This window comes from Capsicum annuum, chromosome 10 (assembly GCF_002878395.1).
Source record: "Capsicum annuum cultivar UCD-10X-F1 chromosome 10, UCD10Xv1.1, whole genome shotgun sequence".
Classification (NCBI taxonomy): Eukaryota; Viridiplantae; Streptophyta; class Magnoliopsida; order Solanales; family Solanaceae; genus Capsicum; species Capsicum annuum.
Genome location: NC_061120.1, coordinates 20,051,779 through 20,063,734, shown reverse-complemented (window position 1 = coordinate 20,063,734; position 11,956 = coordinate 20,051,779).

Here is an 11,956-nt window from a genome sequence, read left to right as displayed (position 1 = left end):
TGATCTTGTGCAACGTTAGGTGGTCGGTACTCTTGTTGAACAGTTTTCATGTGGTCAACCCTCCATCTATTGGAAGGCCCGGTCATTCTTTTAGTTTTAATTTATTATTATAGTACTTATGGATTTCTTTTATCCATAGATGGGAGCATGTCCGACTTAGTTAGATCTTCTTTGGATTAGAAGCTTTATGGAAAGGATTGGGATGTCATTGATATCTCGTTTTGGACTCTCTAACATTCTTTGGATTTATATAACTTTTTATTGACTTGGTTCGCTTTCACTGTTTACTTTTATTGTGCTCTTGAGGTAAGTCTAAAGGGGTCATCTCCGACCTTGGTTTTCTTTGGTTGCCATCACGGTCAGGCCTTGTCTCGTGTCGTGACATTTTCTAACGTTTAGTTCTACATAAATAATTTTAGATATTTTCACAAAATTTACACTACTTAGAAAAACACGTTTTAGATTAGTACATTGTGCTACATGACAAATTTGGATTGTGGAGTCAGTTGATTTTAAAATAAAATTCCCACACCTAAATTGTTGTTCTCTCTGAGAAACCGGTACTGAGAGTATCATTTTATCCTTTAAGAGTGATTCATGGTAACGACTTTAACAACAAATTTCTTACAAATATTCTGAGGTGGCAGAGTTGCAGAGTCTTGTTACACATAATAACGTTTAATGCTAAAAGTGTTACTATCAGTAATGATTTTTTACTTTAACTCCGTTAGTCAATTCTTTTTGAACAGTTGATTTTTTAAAAATAAATATACTATAATACGCTACTGCCAAGTATGTTTGTAATAGTTTTTTAAAGTTTCCAGAAAATGTACTATTTTGGTGAATTGATTTAGATGATAACTTATTTTGGTCTAAGGTCCTCTTTATGGACATCCCAAGGAAGGAAGGTCTTTATTACTTGACATTCTGAATTCCGAGGAACACAAAATCCAAGAAGTATGAATTTTCTTTTCATACAAGTAATGGATACGACAAATCCAAGCATAATGTCTTCATATGAAAATCAAATTTCAATTCTCCTCCAAAGATTTATCAAACGAATGAAATGTAGCATTTTATTGATACTATAGGATCTTATTCTTTCACGTGTGTCTGTGGAATTTGTTTTGATAAGTAAAAAGAGTTTTATTAAGTGAAAAGCACCAAGCAAGTGCCGGTGACAGATATATAAGGCGTGATGAGTTTTTTTATGTCCATGTCATTATAATGACAAATTCACTACTAAAAAAATCGGAAAAATCGATAATAAATTGTGATCGAAAAAAATCAACCACATGTGGTTGATTTTTAAATTTTTTAATTTTTTTTTTAAAAGCAACCACATGTGATCGCTTTTTTATTTTAAAATATTAAATGAATTATTTCAATAATTTTTATATAAATTATTATTTCTATTACAAATAAAAATTAAAAAAATAACAAAATCGACCACTTGTGGTCGGTTTTCTTTAAAAAGGATAATTAAAAAATAATTTTAAAAACCGACCACGGTTTTTAATTAAAATAAAAAGAAAATAATTTTTAAAAATCGACCACTTGTGGTCAGTTTTTTAAATAAAATAATTTAAAAAAAAAAATCGACCACTTGTGGTCGGTTTTCATTAAAATAAAAAGAAAATAATTTTTAAAAACCAACCACTTGTAGTCGGTTTTTTAATTAAAAAAAAAAAAATAGTTTATAAAACCAACCACTTGTGGTCAATTTTTGAACTAAAAAAAATAAAAAAGTAAATATTTTTTTGACACCAATAATTATATATATGTAATCAAATATATCTATTATTTTCATTAAAAAATAATTATATATATAATCTAATATATATATAATTTTTTTATATTACACTGATCACACGTAGTCGATAACTAATATAATAATAATAAAAATCAATCAATCTTAAATTTTGTGGAAAAATTACACTAAAAAATATATCAAATAAAATAAAAAAATTACGTTAAAGATAATCTTTATCTTTTACTTGTGTTTCACTATAAAATTAATATTTTTCTTTGTATATATGTTAAATGACGTTAAATATGCATAATCTTTGTTTAATGAATATGTGTATATATACATCATTTTGTTGTGATAATGATATTATGTTACTATTGCAGTCATAATAATGTAATATATAACCGATAATTCATCAAAATATAATGAACGTGTTCTATTATAAGGTAATATACTTGTGGATGTGATATATATAGTATGCATTCAAGAGTTCATATATATAAATATCTTTAATATATATATATATACATATACATATATATGGTGCAGTGATCGATTGATGAATAGTCAAAACCTAGTATAATATAATTAAGCTAATTAAATATAATTAATCGATCACTCATCAAAGTATGTGATATATATAGTACGTACTTAGAAATTGATAAAGTCGATAGTGTGTATATGTGTGTGTATGTATAGGTATATATAGAGTATATACATATTATGTAGAGAAGTTATATTAATGACATAAGATAATCTAATCGATAATTCATCTGAGTATTTGTTATATACGTTGTATATTATTATAGGATAGTAAAATCGTGTATGTGATGTTTATAGTACATATTTGAAAGCTGATAGACAATTGAATATATGTATATATATGTATATCTCGTGTAGTGACGTACACAGTAATCGAAATTAAAGCTAGATAACTGACTCTATATATCGAAATATTTTGAATAATACGTTGATATATATCATACTATTGAGGAAATATATATACTATTTTGTGTTAATGTAGACACGCGCATGTTGTTGAAGTTGTAATAACATAAGACAAGTATTACGCGGTATAATTGGGAGGGGGGAGGGAGACCGAAAATTGAATCTTGAAACTGGCATATACTTATCATTTTCTTTGAATTTCGAATTTTGAACGACCGCCAAATTTTGGCAGTGAATTAGAGTTTTTTCGCTTACAAGTTTTGTTTCTGAGTATTTGAGATATACGTTGTATATTATTATGGGACAGTAAAATCATGCATGTGATGTTTATAGTACGTATTTGAAAGCTGATATGTATATATATATATATATATATATATATATGTATATCTCGTGTAGTGACGTATGCAGTAATCGAAAGCTAGATAACTGAATTTATATATCAAAATATTTTGAATGATACGTTGATATCATATTATTGAGGCAATAGATATACTATTTTGTGTCAATATAGATACACATATATTGTTGTAGTTGTAATAACGTAAGACAAGTAACTGATAATTTATCTGATTAACACGTTCTATTACGAGGTATATATCTATTTCAAAAATATTTTCCACAAAATCGACCACATGTGGTCAGTTTTCAAATAATATTAAAAAAAATGAAGTTCCATTAACCCAATCCGACAAAAACAATAAATATCAAAACACACACACCTCTAACCTAAAATCCCAATCTCAGCCACACCCACCCACCAACACACATCAACACACACACATCTCGATCTACTCCGGCGACTGCTTCCGCTCTACTCTGGCGATGACAGCTTGAGTATGAAGCTACTTTTATGTTGCTTTTTTGATTCTTTGAGATTCTTGAATTCCTTTTATGGTTTAGCTTGTTGTTTTAGATATGGGTTTCGCTTGATTGAAGTTATTCATGGTAGAAATTCCTTAAAATTTGAGTCTTTTGAATCTTTAGCTATGAAATTTTGTGGTTTTTGATTTGCTTTTTCGGTAGCTTTTGATATGGGTTTTGTGGTGTTGAAGTTATTATTGGTTGAAATTTTTCAAAGTTGGAATCTCTAGTTGTGATTTGTTGAGATTCTTGATTTACTTTTATGGTTTAGCACTTTAGCTTGTTGTTTTTTTAGGTTCTTGATTATTTTTGTGGTTGTATTGAAGTTATTATTGGTTAGAATTTGTCAATGTTGGAAAATTTAGCTGTCAATGTTTAATATTGGTTGAAGTTATTCATGGTAGAAATCTATTAAAGTTAGAATCTTTAGTGTTTTGGTTGGATTAAAGGTGTTATCGGCTGAAAATTATTTGTCTTCTTGAATACTGTTAATTAAATATTTTTGTTTTGAATGACAAATTATTCTTCTACTCCTAATTTAGTATCTTTGCGCTACCAACATATCTGAATCTAGATTCGGTGACCGCTTTTCTCTTTCACTTTAATTTAGGCCAAGCAAAGGGAAGTTGATTTCTCTCTATTTTCTTATAATGAAGGCTTTGAAAGCCATAGAAATTTTGTGATGATTATATGGTGTGAGAGGGACATGAGACACCTCTATTTATTTGTTTTGTTACGCTTGTTCAATTGTTTGACTTAATATGATATATAGTACATTGTTGCTTGAAAGTGAATAAGTGTAGTAACTTATCTTGAAGGTGAACTTTTATTTTTAATTTTGTAGAAGCGTAGGTACTTGAAATGTCAACTTTTTATTGTGAATTTTGGTATGCTTGAGGACTTAGTGAGTTGAAAATGTTAAAGTTTAGTTACTTGAAATGTGAATTTTTTTGCTTTGAATGTGGTTTAGTTTTGTGACTTGAGTGATGACTAAGTGAGTTGAAATTTACCAAGTTTAGGTATTTCAAAGGTAATTTTTTTGTTTTGAATGTGGTTTAGTTTGGTGACTTGGGTGATGACTTAGTGAGTTGTAAATGTTGAAGTTTAGGTACTTAAAATGTGAATTTTTGTTTTGAATGTAGTTAAGTTTGGTGACTTGGTAGGTCACATAGTCACTTGAAATTGATTAAGTGTAGGTACTTTAAAGGTGAATTTTTTGTTTTGTATGTGATTTAGTTTGCTGACTTGGGTGATGACTTAGTGAGTTGGAAATTACCAAGTTTAGGTACTTTAAAGGTGAATTTTTGTTTTGAATTTGATTTAGTTTGGTGACTTGGATGATGACTTAGTGAGTAGAAATTTACTAAGTTAGGTACTTTAAAGGTGAATTTTATTTTGAATGTGGTTTAGTTTGGTGACCTCGTAGGTGACTTAGTCACTTGAAATTGATAAGGTGTAGGTACTTTAAAGGTGATTTTTTTATTTTGAGAAAGTGTAGTCATCACTTGCTGAACTTTTTTGTGCCTTGATCTAATTAGTTGAATCTAATTGATTGCGTAAATGGAACTTGAATATACCTAGATATATGAACGGAACAATGATAATAGAATGGGTATTAGTGAGGCATTTATTGAAGGTATCAGACAATTTGTTGAATATGCTAATACACTTAAAGTTTGGTCACGTTTTGGGGCTATTCGTTGTCCTTGTGTTAGATGTGATGGTATAAATCTTTTAAAAGAAGAAGTTGTGAAGGAACATCTTTATGGAAAGGGGTTTTATGAGGACTTTTTAAGATTGCATGCAATTGATGGTGATGTTGGGCAAAATAACTTTGTTGTTGGACAAAGTAGTAGGTCTGCAGGGCATAATAAATATCAAGATACTAGGATGACAGAAATGGTGCACAATGCCTTTAGCATGCAACACGGGGGGGGGGGGGGGGGGACTTTAGGTAAAATGTCGAAGATGTTCTTAATAATAAAGCGGGCAAATTCTATGAACCATTTCATGCTTCTAGTCATCCTCATCCTTTGTTTGAAAGGTGTTCACAGTCTCGTTTGTTTGTTGCTGTTAGATTATTAAGTATTAAATCTGACTGGAATATTGCTGAAGGAGAAATGGACTTAATGATAGACCTTATTAAAGAGTTAGTTGACCCCGGCTTGGAGGTTCCTGATTCTTTCTATAAGGTAAAAAGATTGGTGTCAAAGTTAGGTATCTCCTCGGTTAGAATTGATTGTTGTGAAAATGGCTGCATGTTATACTTTAAGGAAAATGCTAACCTAGGGTCCTATAAGTTTTTTCAGCACCCTCGATATAAGTGTGGTTCTAGTGGAAATCAAATTACTATTAAATTTATGCATTATTTACCTCTAATACCAAGGTTGAAGAGGTTGTATGTTTCAAACAGCTCAGCTCCTCATATAAGATGACATAGTGAAAATAGAAGGCCCACTGGTGTTATCTGTTATCCATCTGATGGAGAGGCTTGGAAGCTTTTTTATACAACTTTTCCAGATTTTGCAGCTGAGCCATGAAATATTTGTTTGGGATTATGTACGGATGGCTTCTCTTCTTTTTCAGTTGGTGCTGCACCATATTCATGTTGACCTGTATTTATCATCCAGTATAATATTCCTCCTAAAATATTGATGACTAGTCCCTATATATTTTTGAATTATGTTGTTCCTGACCCGCGTAATCCAAAAAGTAGAATAGATGTCTACTTGCAACCTTTGATCGATGAACTTCAAATTTTATGGCATAAGGGGGTTGAAACTTGGGACATCTCACTTAAATAGAATTTCAATCTGCGTGGATATCTAAAATGGACTATTAATAATTTTTCTGCTTATGGAATGTTGTATGGGTGGATGACAACTGGAAAGCTGGCTTGTTCATACTGCATGAAAATAAAATCTTTCACATTGAGACATGGTAGGAAAAATTCATGCTTTGATTGTCATCATTGTTTCTTGCCACCTGATCATGAATTTAGGAGACTCAAGAATGCATTCCGAAGGAGTAGAAGGGAACATGATGGTCTACCTCCAAGGTTGTCTGGTCATGACATCTGGGAGATAGTTCAGGATTTTCCTAAAGCCAGCGAGGAACTATTGTACAGGCTTGATGATTATGGCGCTTTGCATAACTGGACTAAGCAATTTATATTTTGGGAGTTAGAATATTGTCCATATAATTTACTTAGAAATAATATTAATATCATGCATACTAATTAGAACTATTTTGATAACTTGTTCAACACAGTTATGAATGTCACCGGCAAAACAAAGGATAGTCCTAAGGCCAAACTTGACTTACTAGAATATTGCATATGCAGAAAATCACACTTACAGGAGGGGCCCAATAGAAATATTCTTAATCCCAAGGCTAGTTTTACATTCAAGTTGGACCAAAAGCGACAAATATGTGAGTGAGTCCAAAGTTTGAAGATGCCCGATGGATATGCCTCAAATTTGGGAAAGAGGGTTGATATGGCACAAGGAATCTTGCATGGAATGAAAAGTCATGATATTCATGTTTCATGGAACAATTACTTCCGATTGCTTTTATTGGTTTACCTAAAAATATATGGAAACCAATAGCAGAGATCAGTTTGTTCTTCAAAGACTTATGTGCCACTACATTAAAAGAAGAAAATCTGGCGCAAATGGAAAGTAATATTGTTGTTATCACCAACAAGCTAGAGAAGATTTTTCCGCCAGCGTTCTTTGATGTGATGGAACATTTTCTCATTCACTTTGTTCACGAAGCTTGGCTAGGCGGTCCAGTTCAAACTAGGTGGATGTAGCCATTCGAACGGTAAACAATTGCAACATATTTAAATTTATACATATCTTTTTTAATATAGTAAACATCTAATCTTAAGATTGTGCAGGGCAATTGAAAAATTGAATAGAGGTCCAAAAAATAAAGATATAGGGTAGAAGGCTCTATAGTTAAGGCATATCTTGCAATAGAAACGTTTAAATTTTGTTCGTACTACTTTTGTGATGAAGTTGCTTGTTCAAAAAACCGATTGAATCGTCATCAGGACAATGTGAATGAGTCTCATTTACAACCGATATCAATTTTAATCAATTTGGTTGTAAGGCTAAAAAGACCATGTCGTCAGCTCACTCTCACGGAGATCAAATCAGCAACTTTGTATGTCTTGCTGAATTTTCCTGAAGTTGAGCCCTTCTGAAGTAAGGAGATTAAAATTCTAACATATCTGATTTGTTTACTCATTCTCTTACAGAGACTAATTGTATTTCACATGTTGGATCTTCAGTTTATTTAAGACTCACTTCCATGAAAATCAAGTGTATGCATCCTTTGAAACATGGTTTACATATGAGGTTCATAAGTGTATTAATATTTCTACAAATTTTAAACATTTACTCATTCCCCAACTAACATATATATATGTATATATATATATAATATATATATATATATATATATATATGTATGTATGTATGTATGTATAATATTTTTAGGTACACCAGTCACCAAATGAATCCGCATACGATCAGCTCTTGAGAGATATTTCTTTGGGTCCAATTGAAGCTCATGCAATGTCCCATTACATAGTAAATGTGTTTAAATTTTCCACTGAACAACACTTCAAAACAAGAAAAACAAACAATAGTGGTGTTTGGGTTAAGGGTGATGATGATGTTGATTACTTTAGCATCATACACGAGATCTTAAAATTGGAGTATACTGGTTTCCCAATAAAAAAAATTATCCTCTTTTGACGTAAGTGGTTTGATCTAAGCACAAGCAGAACAAGAGTACATAAGGAGCATAACATCATTGAAGTGAAGCACAATAGGTTGTATCCTTTTTACAATTCATTTGTTCTAGTGCAAAATGCTAAAAAAGTGTATTATGCTGCTTATCCATTGCATAGTGATAAGTCTGATTGGTGGGCTGTAATCAAAACAAAGCCTATAGAACGGGTAGAAGTTGAGAATATATGCAGATTGATCACTACCTAGTGGAGGTTGACTTAGTGGATAGTTTGAATCACCCAAAAAATATATTTGAAGAAGTTAATATTGTAGAAGAAGAGACTGAGTGGGTAGGAGATGAGGAAACTTCCGAAAAGGGTGAATGGTTTAGTAGAGAGTCTTAAAAAATACAACTTGCACAAACTAATCCTCCTTTTTTGATGTATTGATGTCTTTATATTTTGTACTATATATTTACCTTTATGTTTCTTGTTTAAGATTGATATTTAATATACTATTTAAGATTGTTGTTTTCACTTTTTCATAATTTATATAGTAATAAAAATATTCTTGTCTATCTCGTATTGTTGGAGCGTGACAAAGATAAGGGAAAAGTTGATCCTACGAAAACAAAAAAGAAAAAAAAACTTCCGCCTTATAGACGATCGTCATGTATTCATATATCTACGGGTCGGTTTGCTGACGCGCCAGCACGACCCTCATATTCTAGGTCGTCTCAGAATTCGGTTCCTACTCCTACGCATGTGAGGCCACTTCATAGGTCTACACCGACTCATTTTGCTCCTATCATCGTGTCACCGCCATCATAGTACTATCGAACGATTGCTAGCACATTCAGATATCTACCATCATCAGTACCCTCCTGTAGCAGTCACCCAGGTTCGCACAATGATTCTGCCAGATCTATTGGGTTGTCGAATCTTCATCTTGGAGGCACTCCATCCGGTGCTTCAGATCCGCCCATGCAAGTGCATCCACCAGCACTTTTCCACAGCCTGAAGGCAGAGATAATTATGGAAGGCGTTATCTTATTCCCTATGGAACAGGGTAAGATTTCTAAATATAATAATATTATTTAGTTTTCATTACTATATTATTATGCTATATGAAATTATTGTTTGATGTTATAGGTTTAGGTCAGATGCTGGAGTTGGAACAATTGCGAGGAAATGCATTTATTGGCACTTCATCGGCTACTAGACCAGTTGGCAAAAGATTCAAGAAATGGACAAAGAAAGAATGTTTAACGAATTTCATGTAAGGATTTAACTTATCGACTACGTAACACATTGTTAGAACAAAAGATTGAATATTATATTTTTATTTTTTTTGAAAAAATATTATTGGTGGGATGATGCGAATGAATGTGTTATAAGGAAAATTTCTTACAGAAGAGCTAGATCCAGATTTATCGGTCTGTTAGATTATGCCAGAACCAACTTGGTACGACTTGAATGGATAAGTGAATCCTTATGGCAACAATAAATTCTCTATTGGAATAGCGAAGAATACCAATTGTTGAAGGACAAAGGAAAGAAAGCCCGAGCACCATCCAAGGGTGGCTCCCTACATACTGCGGGTGCCAAAAGTATGATTGTTGTGGAGGAAAAAATGGTATGTAACTTTTATAGTTTTAAATGTTAGTTTCTATTTAAATTTTTACTTATTTGAAGATTAATAATTTTTTCATATGCAGGAAAAAGAAAAGGGTAGGAAGATACCACACGATGAGCTATTCGAGGAGACACATCTGAAAAAGAAAAAGAACCCGACTGATAAGATGTTTGGATTGAACCTCGTACAGAAGTTGCCCATGTAAGAATCAAATTTTGAATTTATGAATCTTTTTCTCAAAGTTGATATTATTCAAGTATAAGTACTTTAATATTTTTTGACTATTAATTTTAACTTTACTTTAAATATAAGACAAATATAAGCAACTCCTTAGTGAGTTTCGTAGTAGTCAGCCTCCTGAAAATCAAGGTGGCCCAATACCCCAACATGTAGATGATGAGCTATGGGAACAAGCTGTGGGTCCTGCAGTTAGAGGTCATTTCTACGGATACCATTGAAATCATTTTGACGAGAATGTTAGGTCTTCGTCCGATCCAACATCCTAAACCTCTTTAGTTGATACAGAAACCATTGAATCACTAAAAATATGGTTTCTAAACTCACTGAAGAACTTGCTGAACAGAGAGAGAGAGGGCACAGAAGAAGGAGGAGGAAACATCATCACTAATCATGATGCTGCAGGAGCAGTTCAACTCTTTTATTCAGACTATAGGAGTTATTCCTCCATGTCCTGGTGATGCAGTTCAGGCTGAAAAAGGTCTAGGCCCACTGGATGATATCAGCATAGATGAGGATGCGGAAGACGATGATGGTGAAGATGAGTGATAGTTTTTTTACTTTTGTATGTGTTGTACTTTGGATTTGGACTTTAGTTGTAGTTTATATACTTTTGTATGTATTGTTGTAGTTTTTACAGTTTGATTTGTTGTTGTTGTATGAATTTGGACATTTTGTTGTAGTTTGTACTTTGGTTTGTTATTGTTGTTGTATTGTATGTTGTTTCTATTGCTTTTTATTTAAAAAAAAAAATTCAGAAAAACCGACCACAAGTGATCGACTTTTCTGGAAATTAATTTATTAATTTTAAAAAAAGGGGTCGGTTTTAACAAAATTAATTAATTAATTTTAAAATAAAATCGACTGCGTACAATACACTCTTGTGGTGGGGCCCTTCCTCGGACACCACGCATAGCGGTAGCTTTAATGCACCGAACTGCCCTTTTTAATTTTAAAATAAGTGGTCGGTTTATTTTGAATTTTTTTATTTTTAAACTCTTTTTTTTATAAAATAATAATGAATTTTAAATATATATATATTTAAAAAAACAACCATACGTGGTTGATTTTTAAAAAGATACCATAATTTTATCGATCACGCACTTTGATCACTTTTATGATTAAAAATTGAGGAAAAACAACAACTTGTGGTTGATTTTTGTGGTCGATTTTTCTCCCTTTTTTAGCAGTGAAAGAATTAGCATCCCCAGTCAACTACGAATAAACATGCAACATTTTTATAGCCTTCCAATGATATTCCACCTAAAAGCACAGCCAGAAAAGGCTTTTGATTATGTATATAAAAAAGGCCAAGCTTATTGCCATTGACTAACAGATAAATGAACTTTAAAAAAAGAGGAAGAGAATCACTACCATTGACAGGGCTGCTCAACCCTTTTAGAAAAACGGCGATCGCCTTAGGTTTTCAAATTTGAGGGACCATACTTTTTTAGCAATAATATATCACAGAATTTTGTTAGAAGTGTTGAAGATTATTTGTAGGAAAATTTTGTTTTGATATAAAATATATTAGAAGAAATTTGATATATCTAAAGTACTAAAGATTAAATCCATTGACTACATAATTAATTAGGAAAAATTATTAAACGAAATTGATTATACCTAGTTATTGCAACGGTTGTCCAAAGATATTGAAAGTACTGAAGAATGTAAGGATTTATCCAAGCGATATATGTCTACTTGGTGAACTGAAATATGTCAAAAACGAACAGACGACTCTTCTTTTGTGAGAGGACTGCTAAAGATTGTACCACCCCAT